Raw genomic sequence first — 20,287 nt, 5'->3', positions numbered from 1 at the left:
CGAACTTCACTAATTCCCACTATATCTAACTTCAACCTATCCATTTCCCTTTTTAAATTTTCTAACCTACCTGCCCGATTATGGGATCTGACATTCCACGCTCCGATCCGTAGAACGCCAGTTTTCATTCTCCTGATAGCGACATCCTCTTGAGTAGTCCCCGCCCGGAGATCCGAATGGGGGACTATTTTACCTCCGGAATATTTTACCCAAGAGGACGCCATCATCATGTAATCATACAGTAAAGCTGCATGCCCTCGGGAAAAATTACAGCTGTAGTTTCCCCTTGCTTTCAGCCGTTCGCGATACCAGCACAGCAAGGCCGTTTTGGTTATCGTTACAAGGCCAGATCAGTCAATCATCCAGACTGTTTCCCTTGCAACTACTGAAAAGGCTGCTGCCCCTCTTCAGGAACCACACATTTGTCTGGCCTCTCAACAGATACCCCTCCGTTGTGGTTGCACCTACAGTACGGCTATCTGTATCGCTGAGGCACGCAAGCCTCCCCACCAACGGCAAGGTCCATGGTTCATGGGGGGGGGCGGAATCTACTACTGGAATCCCAGAAAAGAATCAAAGCACAGACACACAGAAGTATTACTCTCCCGGAAAGAAGTCTGCATCGTGCCTGTTGCTTCCAATTCCGACGCAATATCTGTGTTTCATCGTCAAGTTGAAGGTCCACAAGTTACAGTAAACCTTCCCATGTCCATCGGAATCTATTACTGGACTCCTAGGAAAGAATCAAAGCACAGACAGTTAGAAGCATTATTCTCCCGGAGAAAAGTCGGCATGGTGCCTGTTGTATTACGTTCCGACGCAATTTCTGCGTTTCATCGTCATGTTGAAGGTCCACAGGTTACAGTAAACCTTCCCATGTCCATCGGACTCTATTACTTGAATCCCAGGAAAGAATCTAATCACAGACAGTTAGAAGTATTACTCTACCGGACAGAAGTCGGCATGGTGCCTGTTGTATTCAATTCCGACGCAATTTCTGTGTTTCATCGTCAGGTTGAAGGTCACAGGTTACAGTAAACTTTCCCAAGGCCATCGGAATCTATTATTGGAATCCCAAGAAAGAATCAAAGCACAGACTGTTTGAAGCATTACTCTCCCAGAGAGAAGTCGGCATGGTGCCTGTTGTATTCAATTCCGACTGCAATTTCTGTGTTTCATCGTCAAGTTGAAGGTCCACAAGTTACAGTAAACCTCCCCATGTCCATCGGAATCTATTACTGGAATGCCAAGAAAGAATCAGAGCAAAGACAGTTTGAAGCATTACTCACCCGGACAGCAGTCGGCATTGTGCCTGTTGTATACAATTCCGACGCAATTTCTGTGTTTCATCGTCAAGTTGAAGGTCCACAGGTTACAGTAAACCTACCCATGTCCATCGGAATCGTTTACTCGAATCCCGGGAAACAATCAAAGCACAGACAGTTAGAAGAATTACTCTCCCGGAGAGAGGTTGGCATAGTGCCTGTTGTATTAGGTTCCGACGACATTTCTGTGTTTCATCGTCAAGTTGAAGGTCCACAAGTTACAGTAAACCTCCCCATGTCCATCGGAATCTATTACTGGAATCCCAGGAAAGAATCAAAGCACAGACAGTTAGAAGCATTACTCTCCCGGACAGAAGTCGCCATGGTGTCTGTTGTATTCAATTCCGACGCAATTTCTGTGTTTCATCATCAAGTTGAAGGTCCACAGGTTACAGTAAACCTTCCACTGTCCATCGTAATCTATTACTGGAATCCCAGGAAAAAATCAAATCCCAGACAGTTAGATGCATTACTCTCCCGGACAGAAGTCGGCATGGTGCCTGGTGTATTCAATTCCGACGCAATTTCTGTGTTTCATCGTCAGGTGGAAGATCCACAGATTACAGTAAACTCTCCCATGTCCATCGGAATCTATTACTGGAATTCCAGGAAAGAAACAGAGCACAGACAGTTGGAATCATTACTCTTCCAGACAGATGTTGGCATGGAGCCTATTGTATTCAATTCCGACGCAATTTCTGTGTTTCATCGTCAGATTGAAGGTCCAAATGTTACCTAAATCTTTCCCAAGGCCGTCGGAATCTATTACTGGAATACCATGGAAGAATAAAACACAGACAGTTAGAATCATTACTCACCCGGAGAGATGTCGGCACGGTGCCTGTTGTATTCAATGCCGACGCAATTACTGAGTATCATCGTCAAGTTGAAGGTCCACAGGTTAAACCTTCCCATGTCCATCGGAATCTATTATTGGACACCCAGGTAAGGGTCGAAGCACAGACAGTAAGAAGCATTCCTCTCCCAGAGAAGTCGGCATGGTACCTGTTGTATTAGGTTCCGACGCAATTTCTGTGTTACATCGTCACGTTGAAGGTGCACAGGTTACAGTAAACCTTTTCATGTCCATCGGAATTTATTACTCGAATACCAGGAAAGAATCAAATCACGGACAGATAGAAGTATTACTCTCCCGGACAGAAGTCGGCATGGTTCCTGTTGTTTTCAATTCCGACGCAATTTCTGTGTTTCATCGCCAAGTCGAAGGTCCACAGATTACAGTAAACCATCTCATGTCCACCGGAATCTATTACTGGATTCCCAGGAAAGAATCAAAGCACAGACAGTTAGAAGCATTACTCTCCCAGAGAGAATTCGGTATGTTGCCTGTTGTATTCAATTCCGACGCAACTTCTGTGTCTCATCGTCATGTTGAAGGTCCACATGTTACAGTAAACCTTCCCATCTCCATCGGAATTTATTACTCGAATACCAGGAAAGAATCAAATCACGGACAGATAGAAGTATTACTCTCCCGGACAGAAGTCGGCATGGTTCCTGTTGTTTTCAATTCCGAGGCAATTTCTGTGTTTCATCGTCAAGTTTAAGGTCCACACGTTACAGTAAACCTTCCCATGTCCATCGGAATCTATTACTGGAACCCCAGAAATGAATCAAAGCACAGACAGTTAGAAGCATTACTCCCGCGGTACAGAAGTCGGCATGGTGCCTGTTGTATTCAATTCCGGCGCGATTTCTGTGTTTCATCGTCAGATTGAAGGACCAGAGGTTTCAGAATTCCTTCACAAGGGCATCGGAATCTATTACTGGAATCCCAGGAAAGAATCAAAGCACTGACAGTTAGAAGCTCTACTCTCCCAGAGAGAAGTCGTCACGGTGTATAAAATAAATAAAATAAAATAAAATAAAATAAAATATTAATTATTTTTATCTGTCTGATTGGCTCTCCTATGAGTCGTCAGGTTTTGATTATTCGGTATCAGACGCTTGACAATGGCTTTTTCGTAAAGGCAATGTTACTCGTAGTTGACCGTGAAATAAAACTGAAATAATCGGACTTCGTAATTAAATCGTTTCCAAAGACTGCTGCGGTAGGTGCGGACTCATAATCTAAATCTCAATATTACAATAATTTGCCAGCCATGCCAAAACGTCGTACAGAGGTGATTATCTACTAAACAAAAAATTACACAGTTAGTTAAATCAGATATATTCAATGAATAAGCCTACAGTTCATAATCCTACTTACTTTTATAAATATAAATTCTTTACAGAATCGAGTGCCTAGTATGGTTGCAACTCGCAGTAATTTTCTATATCATGAAATATGGCGGTGTGCCAGACAATAAACTAAAATACGTGCTTCTCGCACCACTTCAACCAGGGCTCTTCCTTCTTAATCAAACATACGAGTAACGTAAGTCTGTTTTTGTTTTATCAGCGACACAGCGCTGCAGTTGTGTGCCATAGGCTTTATTTATTTGTCACTGATTATTTATTTAATTAATATCTCGCGTTTCCGAGGAAACTCACGCTCGGCATGCAAATGTGCCTTTATATTGCCCCCTGAATTGCGAGGCGAAAGGACACACCTGCAGGCGAGCAATTCACCTAAAGGCACAAGAAAATCTAAGTTATCTACAACTATTTACATGACTTACATTATACTGTATATTATACACAAAATTTGAATGACGCGCGTGCGCCGAAAAAGTTCTTATGTTGGCAAAACAGAGTGCGCGCATGCGCAGAAGCGTCTGTGTAACTACGGCACTGCCGTTATTTCGTAAATTTAGATCACGCGGCACAGTATTGCAGTTCATATTGTTCGTGTGCGCGCGCATTTCTTAGTCGTTGCACAAAGAAAATATTCCACCAAGATTACATATGAAGACTACATTCTATGACAGGTAACTTAGTTTTAAAATTACAATATTTGTTATAATACAATACAACTTTAGATTGTTGAATGTTCTTAGTTACATAGCATTGCAATGAAATGCTTCAAAGAAAAATGTCCGTATTTTTCAGGTGCGTTGACCTATACACATGGTGTCGTTATCACAGTTCATATTCATCTGCTGCACAATAATTTTTTTTTACAGGTTAGTATCGTCGTGGTAAAGTTTTTTTGATCACAGTAACATCGTTGTATAACAACGTGATTGATACATAAGCATGTCCATTTCCTATTTCCATTATAGTCGTTGTGATGCAGTTCGTTGTGACAAAAAGCATTGTTTATTACAGATCAGACGTGACCCGTCGAGTAATTAGTCCATATGCAGTTCGTTTTCGATATTCCGTGGAAGCTTGGTTGCAGAACCTCGGACGGCACATAGCTGGCGTCGATCCTTGGACAGTCCAGGTAAGCGTGTCCGTCACATTTCGAGAACATTTCATTCCCTGAAGTTCCAACCAAAATTCTTCCACCCGTCGTGTTGTTTTCTGGACAGGCACTTTGTGTCCATTTAATCCAGTTAACATCTTGAAGTTGGGTACTGTAGTAATGTCGCTAGACGATGCACGAATTATGCACTTCACATATTCAGTTTTTTTTTTTTTTTAAATATAGCTCACCTAAATGTTCGTGGTTACTCATCGAAGAAATCGTTCATCGCGTTAACAAAGGTACGATGCATCATGAATGTCATTAACAGTTTCTTTCACATAGGTTTCTGCGTAGTTCCAGACTTAGTAATGTACGTTAATGTCCGTGAATAGTGGTTCACTACGCAATTTTTTTTTTTTTTTTTTTAAAAAAAAGTTTTTCACATTTTGGCACTCGTTATCGTTCAAATTTTCACACAGTAACAGTTACATTATACATCAGTTTAAAAAAAACATAAGTAATAATACATACACACGTCACATATTTTCTTAGCATAAACATAATACAGTTGCACATGAACATGTTTACATCATCATTACATAGCTATAGGTTATTACATTGTGTCATATTTGATTACATGAATTGCAGATATTTACATCCTCTTTAGCGGTTTTGCTGGGATATTATCGATGTTTTTTGTGATGTCATCTGAAATTAAGATAGGTTAGACACAACATTCATTACATCAGTAGGCAAGACCAGGCGTTTTCGCTACTCAATAAATATTCAAAATAGTAAGAGAGAGAAAATGTTCGATTCCTCGCGTTTTGTGCGTGTGTGTAGAGTGTCTGTGTGGCCTTGACTACTGATAGATGCTTTTCGTGTTGAGAGATGTGCGTCTAATCTATTTCTCGAAGTGAAAGATCGCTTCACAGATGACGTCTGTCGGTTCGTCAGGTGTCATACCAGGTCAGTGGTACCTACAGTCACAAATGTTCCGTGAAAAATTTATATATCATTCACTGCTACGTAATCATAAATTTTACTTTAATATTCAGTCTTCTCGGTGGAACCGCGGCGTTGAAAGAAAAGTTCTTCTGTCTTCAACTGCGACTCTGGAACGCTGAAATGAAAATTTCTATACTACTTATTATCTGTGTTGTAGCAACAGAGTTTTTCGAGTTGCTTAGCAATATTTTGATGGGTATGACTTTTACATTATTCAGCATGAAATGCTCTAAGATCTCGGTGTGCGTATAGCCCAATAATTTTGTTAGTTCTACGATGTTGTAACAGATACGCACCAGGGTGCGGTATGTTAACAATTATATAAGGTCCTTCATATAGCAGACGCCACTTAGCGTTGCGTCGTTTGAGTGCAACAGATTTATGATGAGTACGAAGTAGTACAAGCATTCCTACCTCGAATTTTTGTTTTCTTTTTATTGTGTTTCTGTGATGTTTGTTTCGTATCTGTGCGTGATGTGTCAGCGTAGTCAATACTTCTTTTATTTTCTGTTCAGGTGTGATTTCCTTGTCTGACAACTTAGGTAATGGTTCTATCCACTGATCGTTCTGTTTGCAATTGAACATGATCTCGTTAGGTGTGTAATTTGTATCGTAAATATTTAAGTTATTGTGTACGTCTTCGAAAAGACTTAGGTAGGACACCCAATTAGTATGTTTTGATGAAATATAGGTCCTCATGAATCGATTTAATTCTCGGAAAAGTCTCTCAGTCGCGTTACATTGTGGACTAAACCTCGAAATAAATATACTTTTAATGTTATTGTCCTTCAAGAAATTTCTCCATTTGTACCCAGAGTAGTATGCTGCATTATCTGACAGAATTGCTTTAGGTTTTCCCACGTGCGTCAGGTAATCACTTGAGAATCTTCGTATTATAGCATTTGCAGTGGCGGATTTTAAAGCATAAAGTTTTACGTGTTTAGAAAATATATCGTAAAAAGCTAAGATATATTTGACGCCTCCAGAGCTTGCTGGATGCGGTCCACTAATGTCAGTACACAGAATTTCCAGGGGTCTACCAGGTAAAATAGAATGTAAATCTGTTTTTGTGGATAAATTCTGAGGTTTTGATTTTTGACATATGACACATGTTTTTAGTTCCCTGTAAATTTTTCTTCTCATATTGCTAAAATAACAGTATGTACTGAGCTTTGCCAAACACTTTTTCGTCCCATAATGACCCCAAACTAAGTGTGTGTGCCAAATTAGATTACGTTCAGACTCTTTGGGAATGCATACACACCAGTTAGTAGCATTTGGATGTCGGCGGTAAAATAACACATCATTGTGTAACTTGTAATACTGAGTCAAAGGATGGTTGTGTTTTTCTACCAGTAATGTTATTATCTTATACCAGTGAGGATCAGATTTTTGTAATTCAGCCATGTTTCTGCACATATCAATATAATATTGGTGATACTGCTTGTCTTGCATTAAGAGAATCCTGTAGTCATTTATATTTTCTAAGTCACTGTTGGTATCATTCATACCTTGTGGAAGTCTAGACAAAGTGTCTGCAATGGTGTTGTCCTTACCTCTTATGTACTTAATTTCAAAAGAGTAGTTCTGAAGTGTAACTGCCCATCGTGATAGTCTAGGATGTACAAGTTTACAAGTTAACAAAAATGTCAGGGCCTGGTGATCGGTGTAAATTACCGTATGTTTTCCAAATAAATAATAATTGAACTTCTTGAATGCCCATACTATGGAAAGTGTTTCTAACTCAGTAGTGGAGTATGTACGCTCACATTCAGTTAGAGTGCGACTCGCAAACCCAATAATTCTTATCTGTTCCTCCTCTTTATTCTTTACAACTTGAAATAAGCAACAGCCCAAGCCAGTACGTGAAGCGTCACAAGTCATACAAAAATCTAAATTGAAATCTGGATGGCTCAAAATGTTAGCATTCACTAAAGCATGTTTAATTGTATTAAAGTCATTCTGGCACTGTTCCGACCAGATCCAAACTTGATTCCTTCTGAGTAGATTTAGCAGATGTTTACTGTTCAAAAGTGGTTGTGGCAAAAAACGTCTGAAAAATGAACATAGCCCAAGGAATGATTTTAACTGCTTTTTAGTTCGAGGGCTAGGAAAGTTTCTGATAGCATCTAATTTACTGGGATCCGGACGTATGCCCTGTGAATTAATGATATGTCCTAAATACTTTATCTCACTGCAACCAAATTTTGATTTTCTTAGGTTGGCTGTGACTCCAGCTTGTGCAAATTTTTCTAAAATTCTTTGAAGTGTGTCAACGTGTTCATTCCAGGATTGTGTAGCTATCAGTATATCATCTACATAGTGTGTGACTGTCTCAACTAAATCGTCGCCAAGCACGGTATCCAGGGCTGTAATGAATACCCCAGAGCTGACATTCAGTCCGAAGGGTAGAACACAAAACTGATAGGTTCGCCCCCCGAACATAAATGCAGTATATTTCCGAGAATCAGGAGTGATACCCACCTGCCAAAACGAATTAGCGAGATCTATTGTGGAAAAATATTTTGCATCTAGAAATTTCTGTAATTGCTCTTCTAAATTTTCAGGTTTTGTGTGAACCGGTAAAATTATTTCATTAATAGCTCGTGCGTCTAACACTAACCTAATGCCTCCATTTGATTTTTTGACAACAAGTAGAGGACTACAATAAGGTGAGGTGGATGGTTCAATGACCTTCCAGTCTAACATTTGTTTTAATTCTTGCCACACAGCAGGTCGTTGAGATAACGGTACGTTATATGTCTTATGGTAGAAGATCTTGTGAGGCTTAACTTCAATCTTGTACACATACGTGTTGATAACACCTAATCGTTTGGTAAAAACTTGTAAATATTTGGATAACACTTCCTGTAGTTTTATACGTTCATGTACACTGAGAGCTGTAGCTTCACTTATCTTATGATCAAGCAATGTTTTCAAGTCCATTAGCTCTCTGTCAGATGAGTGTGTTTGCATGTCTTGAATGTCTTTGTCAAGTACTAACTGTACCTTGTACCCTGTACAGTGTTTGTCATGCTTTAGAGTTCTCCTGTCCAAATCAATAATAATTACACTGCCTTTATCATTTAAAATACATTTACCTTTGGAGAAGTCTATAATGCAGTCCTTCTCGCTCATAATATCTATTCCTAATATGCAATTTGTCACATGGTTTTGTACAACCAGGAATGGCCATTGTACGGTTCCATTACCTATTTTAACGTTTACAAAAACTTGCTTCGTAACCCTACATGACTTATTACCTAGTGCAGTAGTTATTTTACAGTTTTGGGCAGGAAACTCAGGCACAGGTTCCAATTCACACATCTTTTTATAAAAATTAAAAGATAAAACGCTCACAGCTGCACCTGTATCTAGGATAATAGTAGTTGGAATCCCACCTACTACACCAGTAGTGGATGCTAAAACAATTTCATTTGTGTTTAAACGACATTGTGTACTGTCTTGTAAAAGTTCATCTGATATATTGTTATTGTGGTTGTATCTTATAAATAAAACAGGTAGTTTTTGTTTAGAATTACTCGGCATATCATTATTCTGTTGTTCAAGTGTGGTGTCAAATAACTGATTAACATTGAAGCCGCCCCCCAAGGATTCTTCAGCCACGACCTGGGGCAAAGTAGTGACTGTTTCTAGTTTGTTGGATTAGCATTTGTACTAGGTACTGACACAGATTGAGGTTGTGCATCAGGTGTCATTTCTATTATATTCACATTCGGATATTGCCTATTATGATCTCCAAACTTTTGCGGTTGTTGTTGCTGTTGCGCATTATAACTTACCTGTCGGTCGTAAGGTATGCTCCAATTTTGACCTGGTGGCTGCTGTGGTAAAGCAGAGTTTGAATGAAAGTACTGATCGTTACGAGTCCAACCTTGATGCTGTCTTGGCTCGTAGTTATTATTATTTCTATTTCTGTTTGTGTTTTTGTTATTACCTTTGTATCCGTTGTTACCGTTGTAGTTATTACCGCGGTGCCTTTTGTATGGATTGCCGCATGAAATGTTATTACTGTTGTAACTATTGTTCGTATTGGAATACGCGTGTTGATTTTGATTTCCGTACTGAGACGGCATGTGAGTTTGCTGTTTTTGTTGTACCGCGTATCCAACTGTGGGCGCGCCAGAATTGTGTTGGCAAGCCTGCATGTTTTGCATACCACTAGTGTAAACATTGTGGCTGCTGTTTTGCCGCGCGAAGCGCTGATCTTCAAGTAACATGTCAACCGAATCTAAAGCTGTTAAAAAATAATCTGAATCGTCATCCGGGATATGTAGAAGTTTTTCCTTAATGTTGAAAGGCAATTTGGCCTTCAACGCTCGGAGTATATCACGTGTTGCGACTGGTTCGTCTAAAAAATGTCCCATGTTCAAGTATTTTTCAAAATATCTGCGTAAGTTACCATTTTTACTGTTAAAAGTTTCAGGTTCTAAAATTTGTCTCCTGAGTCGCTCCTGGACGGATTGCGACCAGAATTTGTTCAGAAAGGCACGCTCAAACTCACTGTACGTGGTACATACGTCAGCTTGACTGTATGCCCAGACAGCTGCATCGCCTTGGATGTAACCGACAATATATGAAATCTTTTTCCGGTCACTCCAAGTGCGTGGAAATGCGTTACTAAAAGATTTAAGAAAAATCACCGGATGAATGGTTCGTTTCTCTGGGATAAAAGCCTGAAATTGCCTGTGTTTTATTAAGCTTTCTTCTTCCTTTGCATTATGATATGGATTTGTTCCACTGTAATTACTGCAATGCTCAGCTGGCGAGTAATTACGATAATGTTGCTGTGGTTTACCATGATAATAGCTTGTGTTTGTGGTTGCACGTCGTGGTATGTGTTGTAGTCGTGGTGTGTTTTGTTCTTGTGTGTTTGTGGTGTGCGGTATGTGTGCGTCATACTCGAATGTATATTGGTTTCTGAACTGTACATTTTGACTGATATTTTCGTTACATTCAGACTGTGGTTGATCGGTGAATTGTCTCATGGGTGCAGTGACGGATTGTACTGCGTCACTAATCAGCTGTTTGTTATTAGTGATGTATTCCGCTACGGAGTCGTGCACAATTGTTGGTAAATTTTCACGTATGCATCTATCAAAATGTTTGTCTTTGTTCTCTACCCAATCATGAAATTCTTTATTAATATTTTGAAAATGAGCTGTGGCATCAGATTGTAAGATGTCAGTCAGGTGTTGTTCAACATCGTCAAATTTATTCTGCACGTCAGTAATTCGTTTTTCAAGGTTGTCGTGTACTGAAGGATATGTTTGAATTTGTTCAGTAAGAGCTTCACACGTGACATTAAGGTTTTTTAATTGTTTCTGTAAAAGTGCTACGTCATTTGTAGTCTTTTCTTGTCTCGTATTAAGCTTGGAAAATTTCGTACTGAGTTCAGTCATCTGTTTGGTCAGTGTGGCGTCTATAAGTTCCACACGCTTACACAAAGTGTCATTACATGCCTTGATTGCTATGAGATCAGATTTAATTTCGTCATTTTGTGTCTTTAACTGTTCATTTTGTGTCTTTAAGGTTGCCATGTTTTCCGCGTTCTGCATCCTTAAGGTTGCCATATTTTCTGCGTTTTGTTTCATTAGCATTTGTAACATGTTGGCAATGTTTACTGTTTGCAAGGTCTCTGCCCCCGCCGCGTCATTAGACGTGACGTCATGTATTAACATGGGCTCTGACTGAGACTTTGAAATTTTTGTGGTGGACGGCCTATTGTCAAAATTTCCGTTGACACTTGCGTCAATATTTGATGTATCGTCACTACCGGTTGCTGTCGTAAAGTCATTTTCTAACATTTGTCTCTCGTCCGAGTCGGATTGCGTCTGAATAGTACGTCTTTGCTGTTCCATTTTTGCGTATTGTTTTCTAGTTATTACCATGCCACACGTGATATATGTTTCAAGAAAATATTTGACACTGATTTTAAAATAAAATACAGTTGAGTATGAATCGGTCGTAGCAACAATGGCTGTCTGTTAATTTAAAAATATAAACTGAATTTGAGATTATTGGTAATGGCTGCTGGCCATGTTACATGATATCGTACAGAAGTCGGCCATATTGTACACTCGTGTATTGGTATTGTTGCATACGTTATTGTTTAAGGAAAAATACTGAGAATGGAATTTATCACTGAAACTGTTATGCGGAAAAGGAACACTACAGAATCTACTGAAGAGCTAATACACTGAATTATACGTCTGGTCAAGCCTGCTAATGCAAAGATGCTGCGTCTTACCTTATTTTGCTGGAAGCTTCTTTGCGTCTTCCCGCAAAATTTTATAATTGGCAAATATCTTCTGATTTTTGTTGTTTCTCATATAGTCAAGTCCAGGTCCAGAAAATTGATTTTTCACATGAAACAAAGAGAACAATGTAACAAATGACAAAATAACAAGTCCGACACGCAGTCGCCAATATAAAATAAATAAAATAAAATAAAATAAAATAATATATTAATTATTTTTATCTGTCTGATTGGCTCTCCTATGAGTCGTCAGGTTTTGATTATTCGGTATCAGACGCTTGACAATGGCTTTTTCGTAAAGGCAATGTTACTCGTAGTTGACCGTGAAATAAAACTGAAATAATCGGACTTCGTAATTAAATCGTTTCCAAAGACTGCTGCGGTAGGTGCGGACTCATAATCTAAATCTCAATATTACAATAATTTGCCAGCCATGCCAAAACGTCGTACAGAGGTGATTATCTACTAAACAAAAAATTACACAGTTAGTTAAATCAGATATATTCAATGAATAAGCCTACAGTTCATAATCCTACTTACTTTTATAAATATAAATTCTTTACAGAATCGAGTGCCTAGTATGGTTGCAACTCGCAGTAATTTTCTATATCATGAAATATGGCGGTGTGCCAGACAATAAACTAAAATACGTGCTTCTCGCACCACTTCAACCAGGGCTCTTCCTTCTTAATCAAACATACGAGTAACGTAAGTCTGTTTTTGTTTTATCAGCGACACAGCGCTGCAGTTGTGTGCCATAGGCTTTATTTATTTGTCACTGATTATTTATTTAATTAATATCTCGCGTTTCCGAGGAAACTCACGCTCGGCATGCAAATGTGCCTTTATAGGTGCCTGTTGTATTCAATCCCGACGCAATTTCTGTGTTTCATCGTCAAGTTGGATTTCCACAGGTTACAGTAAACCTTCTCATGTCCATCGGAATCTTTTACTGGAATCCCAGGAAAGAGTCAAAGCACAGACAGAGAGAAGCATACCTCTCCCGGACAGAAGTCAGTGTGGTGCCAGTTGTATTCAATTCCAACGCAATTTCTGTGTTTCATCGTCAAGTTGAAGCTCCACAGGTTACAGTAAACCATCTCATGTCCACCGGAATCTATTACTGGAATCCCAGGAAGAATGAAAGCACAGACAGTTAGAAGCATTACTCTCCCGGTCAGAAGTCGGCGTGGTGCCTGTTGTATTCAATTCCGACTCAATTACTGTGTTTCTTCGTCTAGTTGAAGGTCCACAGGTCACACTAAACTTTCCCATGTCCTTCGGCATCTATTACTGGAATCCCAGGAAAGAATCAAAGCACAAACAGTATTTAACATTACTCTTCCGGAGAGAAGTCGGCATGGTGCCTGTTGTTTTCAATTCCAACGCAATTTCTGTGTTTAATCGTCAAGTTGAACTTCCACAGGTTTCCGTATACCTTCCCATGTCCATCGGAATCTATTACTGGAATCCCAGGAAAGAATCAAAGCGCAGACAGTTAGAAGCATTACTCTCCCGGACAGAAGTCGGCATGGGTCTTGTTGTATTCAATTCCGACGCAATTCCTGTGTTTCATCGTCTCGTTGAAGGTGCACAGGTTACAGTAATCCTTCCCATGTCTATTGGAATGTATTACTGGAATCTCAGGAAAGAATCAAAGCTCAGACTGTGAGAAGCAATACTCTCCCGGACAGAAGTCAGCATGGTGCCTGTTGTATTCAATTTCGACGCAATTTCTGTGATTCATCGTCAAGGTGAAGTTCCACAGGTTACAGTAAACCTTCGCATGTCCATCGGGAATCTATTACTGGAATCCCAGGAAAGAATCAAATCACAGACAGTAAGAAGCATTACTCTCCCGGAACGAAGTCGGCATGGGGCTGTTGTATTCAATTCCGACGCAATTTCTGTTTCATCGTCAAGGTGAAGGTCCACAGGTTACAGTGAACCTTCCCATATCCAATGGCATATATTACTGGAATCCCAGGAAAGAATCATAGCACAGACAGTTAGAAGCATTACTCTCCCGGACAGAAGTCGGCATGGTGCCTGTTGTAGTCAATTCCGACGCAATTTCTGTCTTTCATCGTCATGTTGAAGGTCCACAGGTTACAATAAACCTTTCCATGTCCATCGGAATCTATTACTGGAATCCCAGGAAAGAATCAAAGCACAGACAGTTAGAAGCATTACTCTCCCGGACAGAAGTCGGCATGGGTCTTGTTGCATTCAATTCCGACGCAATTTCTGTGTTTCATCGTCAAGTTGAAGGTCTACAGGCTACAGTAAACCTTCCCATATCCATCGGAATCTATTAGTGGAGGCCCAGGAAAGAATGAAAGCACAGACAGTTAGAAGCATTACTCTCCCGGACAGAAGTCGGCATGGTGCCTGTTGTTTTCAATTCCAACGCAATTTCTGTGTTTAATCGTCAAGTTGAAATTCCACAGGTTTCCGTATACCTTCCCATGTCCATCGGAATCTATTACTGGAATCCCTGGTAAGAATCAAAGCACAGACAGTTAGAAGCATTACGCTCCCGGACAGAAGTCGGTGTGGTGTTGTTGGATCCAATTCCGACGCAATTTCAGTGTTTCATTGTCAAGTTGAAGGTCCACAGGTTACAGTAAACTTTCCCATGTCCATCGGAATCTATTACTAAAATACCATGAAAGAATCAAAGCACAGACAGTTAGAAGCATTACTCACCCGAACAGAAGTCGGCATGGTGCCTGTTGTATTCAATGCCGACGCAATTTCTGTGTTTCATAGTCACTTTGTAGGTCCACTTGATACGGTAAACATTCCTATATCCATCGGAACCTATTACTGGAATCCCAGGAAAGAATCAAAGCACAGACAGTAAGAAGCATTACTCTCCCGGGCAGAAGTCTGCATGGAGCCTGTTGTATTCAATTCCGACGCAATAACTGTGTTTCATCGTCAAGTTTATGGTCCACAGGTTACAGTAAACCTTCCCATGTCCATCGTAATTCATTACTGGAATCCCAGGAAAGAATCAAAGCACAGACAGTTACAAGCATTTCTCACCAGGAGAGAAGTCGGCATGGTGCCTGTTGTATTCAATGCCGACGCAATTACTGTGTTTCATCGTCACTTTGAAGGTCCACTGGATACGGTAAACATTCCCATATCCATCGGAACCTATTTCTGGAATCCCAGGAAAGAATCAAAGCACAGACAGTAAGAAGCATTACTCTCCCGGGCAGAAGTCGGCATGGTGCCTGTTGTATTCAATTCCGACGCAATAACTGTGTTTCATCGTCAAGTTGAAGGTCTACAGGTTAAAGTAAACCGTCCCATGTCCATCGGAATCTATTACTGGAATCCCAGGAAAGAATCAAAGCACAGACAGTTAGAAGCATTACTCTCCCGGACAGAAGGCGGCATGGTGCCTGTTGTATTCAATTCCGACGCAGTTTCTGTGTTTCATCGTCAAGTTAAAGGACCACAGGTTACTGTAAACCTTCGCCATATCCATCGGAATCTGTTACTGGAAGCCCAGGAAAGAATTAAAGCACAGACAGTTAGAAGCAATACTCTCCCGGACAGAAGTCGGCATGGTGCCTGTTGTATTCAATTCCGACGCAGTTTCTGTGTTTCATCGTCAAGTTAAAGGACCACAGGTTACTGTAAACCTTCGCCATATCCATCGGAATCTGTTACTGGAAGCCCAGGAAAGAATCAAAGCACAGACAGTTAGAAGCAATACTCTCCCGGACAGAAGTCGGCGTGCTGCCTGTTGAATTCAATTCCGACGCAATTTCTGTGTTTCATCGTCAAGTTGAAGGTCCACAGGCTATAGTAAACCTTCCCATGTCCATCGGAACCTATTACAGGAATCCCAGGAAAGAATCAAATCACAGACAGTTAGAAGCATTTCTCTCCAGGAGAGAAGTCGGTATGGTGCCTGTTGTATTCAATGCCGACGCAATTTCTGTGTTTCATCGCCAGGTTGAAGGTCCACAGGATACAGTAAACTTTCCCATGTCCATCGGAATCTATTAGTGGAATCCCAGGAAAGAATCAAAGCACAGACAGTTAGAAGCACTACTCTCCCGGACAGAAGTCGGCATGGTGCCTTTTGAATTCAATTCCAAACGCAATTTCTGTGTTTCATCGTCACGTTGAAGGTCCACAGGTTACAGTAAACTTTCCAATGTCCATCGGAATATATTACTGGAATCCCAGGAAAGAATCAAATCACAGACAGTTAGAAGTATTACTCTCCCGGACAGAAGTCGGCATGGTGCCTGTTGTATTCCGATGCAATTTCTGTGTTTCATCGTCACGTTGAAGGTCCACAGGTTACAGTAAACCATCCCCTGTCCACCGGAAACCATTACTTTGATCCCAGGTAAGAATCAAAGCACAGACAGTTAGAAGCATTACGCTCCCGGACAGAAGTTTTCGTGGTGCTGTTGTATTCAATTCCGACGCAATTTCAGTGTTTCATCGTCAAGTTGAAGGTCCACAGGTTACAGTAAACATCACATGTCCTCCGGAATCTATTACTGGAATCCCAGGAAAGAATCAAAGCACAGACAGTTAGAAGCATTACTTTCCCGGACCGAAGTCGGCATGGTGCCTTTTGTATTCAATTCCGACGCAATTTCAGTCTTTCATCGTCAAGTTGAAGGTCCACAGGTTACAGTAAACCTTCCCATGTCCACCGGAATCTATTACTGGAATCCCAGGAAAGAATCAAAGCACAGACAGTTAGAAGCATTACTCTCCCGGACAGAAGTCGGCATGGTGCATTTTGTATTCAATTCCGACACAATTTCTGTGTTTCATCGTCAAGTTGATGGTCCACAGGTTACAGTAAACCTTCCCATGTCCATCGTAATCTATTACTGGAATCCCAGGAAAGAATCAAAGCACAGGCAGTTACAAGCATTTCTCTCCAGGAGAGAAGTCGGCATGGTGCCTGTTGTATTCAATGCCGACGCAATTTCTGTGTTTCATCGTCACGTTGAAGGTTCGCTGGATACAGTAGACATTCCCATATCCATCGGAACCTATTACTGGAATCCCAGGAAAGAATCAAAGCACAGACAGTAAGATGCATTACTCTCCCGGGCAGAAGTCGGCATGGAGCCTGTTGTATTCAATTCCGGCGCAATAACTGTGTTTCATCGTCGAGTTGAAGGTCCACAGGTTAAAGTAAACCGTCCCATGTCCATCGGAATCTATTACTAGAATCCGAGGAAAGAATCAAAGCACAGACGGTTAGAAGCATTACTCTCCCGGACAGAAGTCGGCATGGTGCCTGTTGTATTCAATTCCGACGCAATTTCTGTGTTTCATCGTCAAGTTGAAGGTCCACAGGTTACAGTAAAAATTCCCATGTCGATCGGAATCAATTACTGGAATCCCAGGGAAGAATTGAAGCACAGACAGTCAGAAGCATTACTCTCCCGGACAGAAGTCAGCATGGTGCCTGTTGTATTCAATTCCGACGCAGTTTCTGTGTTTCATCGTCAAGTTAAAGGACCACAGGTTACTGTAAACCTTCCCATGTCCATCGGAATCTGTTACTGGAAGCCCAGGAAAGAAACAAAGCACAGACAGTTAGAAGCAATACTCTCCCGGACAGAAGTCGGCATGGTGCCTGTTGAATTCAATTCCGACGGAATTTCTGTGTTTCATCGTCAAGATGAAGGTCCACAGTTTACAGTAAACTTTCCCATGTCCATTGGAACCTATTACTGGAATCCCAGGAAAGAATCAAAGCACAGACAGTTACAAGCATTTCTCTCCAGGAGAGAAGTCATTATGGTGCCTGTTGTATTCAATGCCGACGCAATCTCTGTGTTTCATCGTCAAGTTGAATGTCCACTGGATACAGTAAACATTCTCATATCCATAGGAACCTATTACTGGAATCCCAGGAAAGAATCAAAGCACAGACAGTAAGAAGCAATACTCTCCCGGACTGAAGTCGGCATGGAGCCTGTTGTATTCGATTCCGACGCAATAACTGTGTTTCATCGTCAAGTTGATGGTCCACAGGTTAAAGTAAACCGTCCCATATCCATCTAAATCTATTACTGGAATCCCAGGAAAGAATCAAAGCACAGACAGTTAGAAGCGTTACTCTCCCGGACAGAAGTCGGCATGGTGCCTGTTGTATTCAATTCCGACGCAATTTCTGTGATTCATCATCAAGTTCAAGGTCCACAGGTTACAGTAAACCATCCCATGTCGATCGGAATCATTTACTGGAATCCCAGGAAAGAATCAAAGCAAAGACAGTTAGATGCATTACTCTCCCGGACAGAAGTCGGCATGGTGCCTGTTGAATTCAATTCTGACGCAATTTCTGTGTTTCATCGTCAAGTTGAAGGTCCACAGGTTACAGTAACACTTCCCATGTCCATCGGAATCTATTACTGGAATCCCAGGAAAGAATCAAAGCACAGACATTTAGAAGCATTTGTCTCCCGGACAGAAGTCGGCATGGTGCCTGTTGTATTCAATACCAACGCAATTTCTGTGTTTCATCGACAATTTGAAGGTCCACAGGTTACAATAAACCTTCCCATGTCCATCAGAGTCTATTACTGGAATCCCAGGAAAGAATCAAAGCACAGGCAGTTAGAAGCATCTCTCTCCCGGACAATGGTCGGCATGGTGCCTGTTGTATTCGGACGCAATTTCTGTGTTTCATCGTCAAGTTGAAGGTCTACAGGTTACAGTAAACCATCCCATGTCTACCGGAATCAATTACTGGAGTCCCAGGAAAGAATCAAAGCACAGACAGTTAGAAGCATTACTCTCCCGGACAGAAGTCGGCATGGTGCCTGTTGTTTCCAATTCCGACGCAATTTCAGTGTTTCATCGTCAAGTTGAAGGTGCACAGGTTACAGTAAACATTCCCATGTCCATCGTAATCTATTACTGGAATCCCAGGAAGGAATCAAAGCCCAGACAGTTAGGAGCATTACTCTCCCGGAGAGAAATCGGCATGGTGACTGTTGTATTCAATTCCGATGCAGTTACTGTGTTTCATCGTCATGTTGAAGGTCCACAGGTTACAGTAAACCATCTCATGTCCACCGGAATTTATTACTGGAATCCCAGGAAAGAATCAAAGCACAGCCATTTAGAGGCATTACTCTCCCGTAGAGAATTCGGCATGGTGCCTGTTGTATTCAATTCCGACGCAATTTATCCGCTTCATCGTCAAGTTGAAGGTCCACAGGTTACACTAAACTTTCCCATGTCCATCGGAATCTATTACTAAAAATCCCAGGAAAGATTCAAAGCACAGACAGTGAGAAGCATTCCTCTCCCGGACAGAAGTCGGCATGGTGCCCGTTGTATACAATTCCAACTCAATTTCTGTGTTTCATCGTCACTTTGAAGCTCCACAGGATACAGTAAACCATCTCATGTCCACCGGAATCTATTACTGGCATCCCAGGAAGAATCAAAGCACAGACAGTTAGAAGCATTACTCTCCCGGACAGAAGTCGGCATAATGCCTGTTGTATTCAATTCCGACGCAATTTCTGTGTTTAATCGTCAACTTGAAGGTCCACAGGTTACACTAAACCTTCCCATGTCCATTGGAATCTATTACTGGAATCCCAGGAAAGAATCAAAACACAGACAGTTAGAAACATTACTCTCTCGGAGAGAAGTCGGCGTGGTGCCTGTTGTATTCCATTCCGACGCAATTTCTGTGTTTCATCGTCAAGTTTAAGGCCCACAGGTTGCAGTAAACCTTCCCATGTCCATCGGAATCTATTACTGGAATCCCAGGAAAGAATCAAAACACAGACAGAAGCACTACTCTCTCAGACAGAAGTCGGCATGGTGCCTATTGTACTCAATTACGACGCAATTTCTGTGTTTCTTCGTCAAGTTGAAGGTCCACAGGATACAGTAAACCTTCCCATATCCATCGGAATCTGTTACTGGAAGCCCAGGAAAGAATCAAAGCACAGACAGTTTCAAGCATTACTCTCCCGGACAGAAGTCGGCATGGTGCCTGTTGTTTTCAATTCCAACGCAATTTCTGTGTTTAATCGTCAAGTTGAACTTCCGCAGGTTTCCGTATACCTTCCCATGTCCATCGGAATCTATTACTGGAATCCCTGGTAAGAATCAAAGCACAGACAGTTAGAAGCATTACGCTCCCGGACAGAAGTCGGCGTGGTGTTGTTGTATCCAATTCCGACGCAATTTCAGTGTTTCATCGTCAAGTTGAAGGTCCACAGGTTACAGTAAACTTTCCCATGTCCATCGGAATCTATTACTGGAATACCATGAAAGAATCAAAGCACAGACAGTTAGAAGCATTACTCACCCGAACAGAAGTCGGCATGGTGC

This window comes from Schistocerca serialis, chromosome 5 (assembly GCF_023864345.2).
Source record: "Schistocerca serialis cubense isolate TAMUIC-IGC-003099 chromosome 5, iqSchSeri2.2, whole genome shotgun sequence".
In the NCBI taxonomy this organism is placed as follows: domain Eukaryota; kingdom Metazoa; phylum Arthropoda; class Insecta; order Orthoptera; family Acrididae; genus Schistocerca; species Schistocerca serialis.
The sequence above is the reverse complement of the archived record's forward strand: the minus strand, read 5'-3'. Positions refer to the sequence as shown.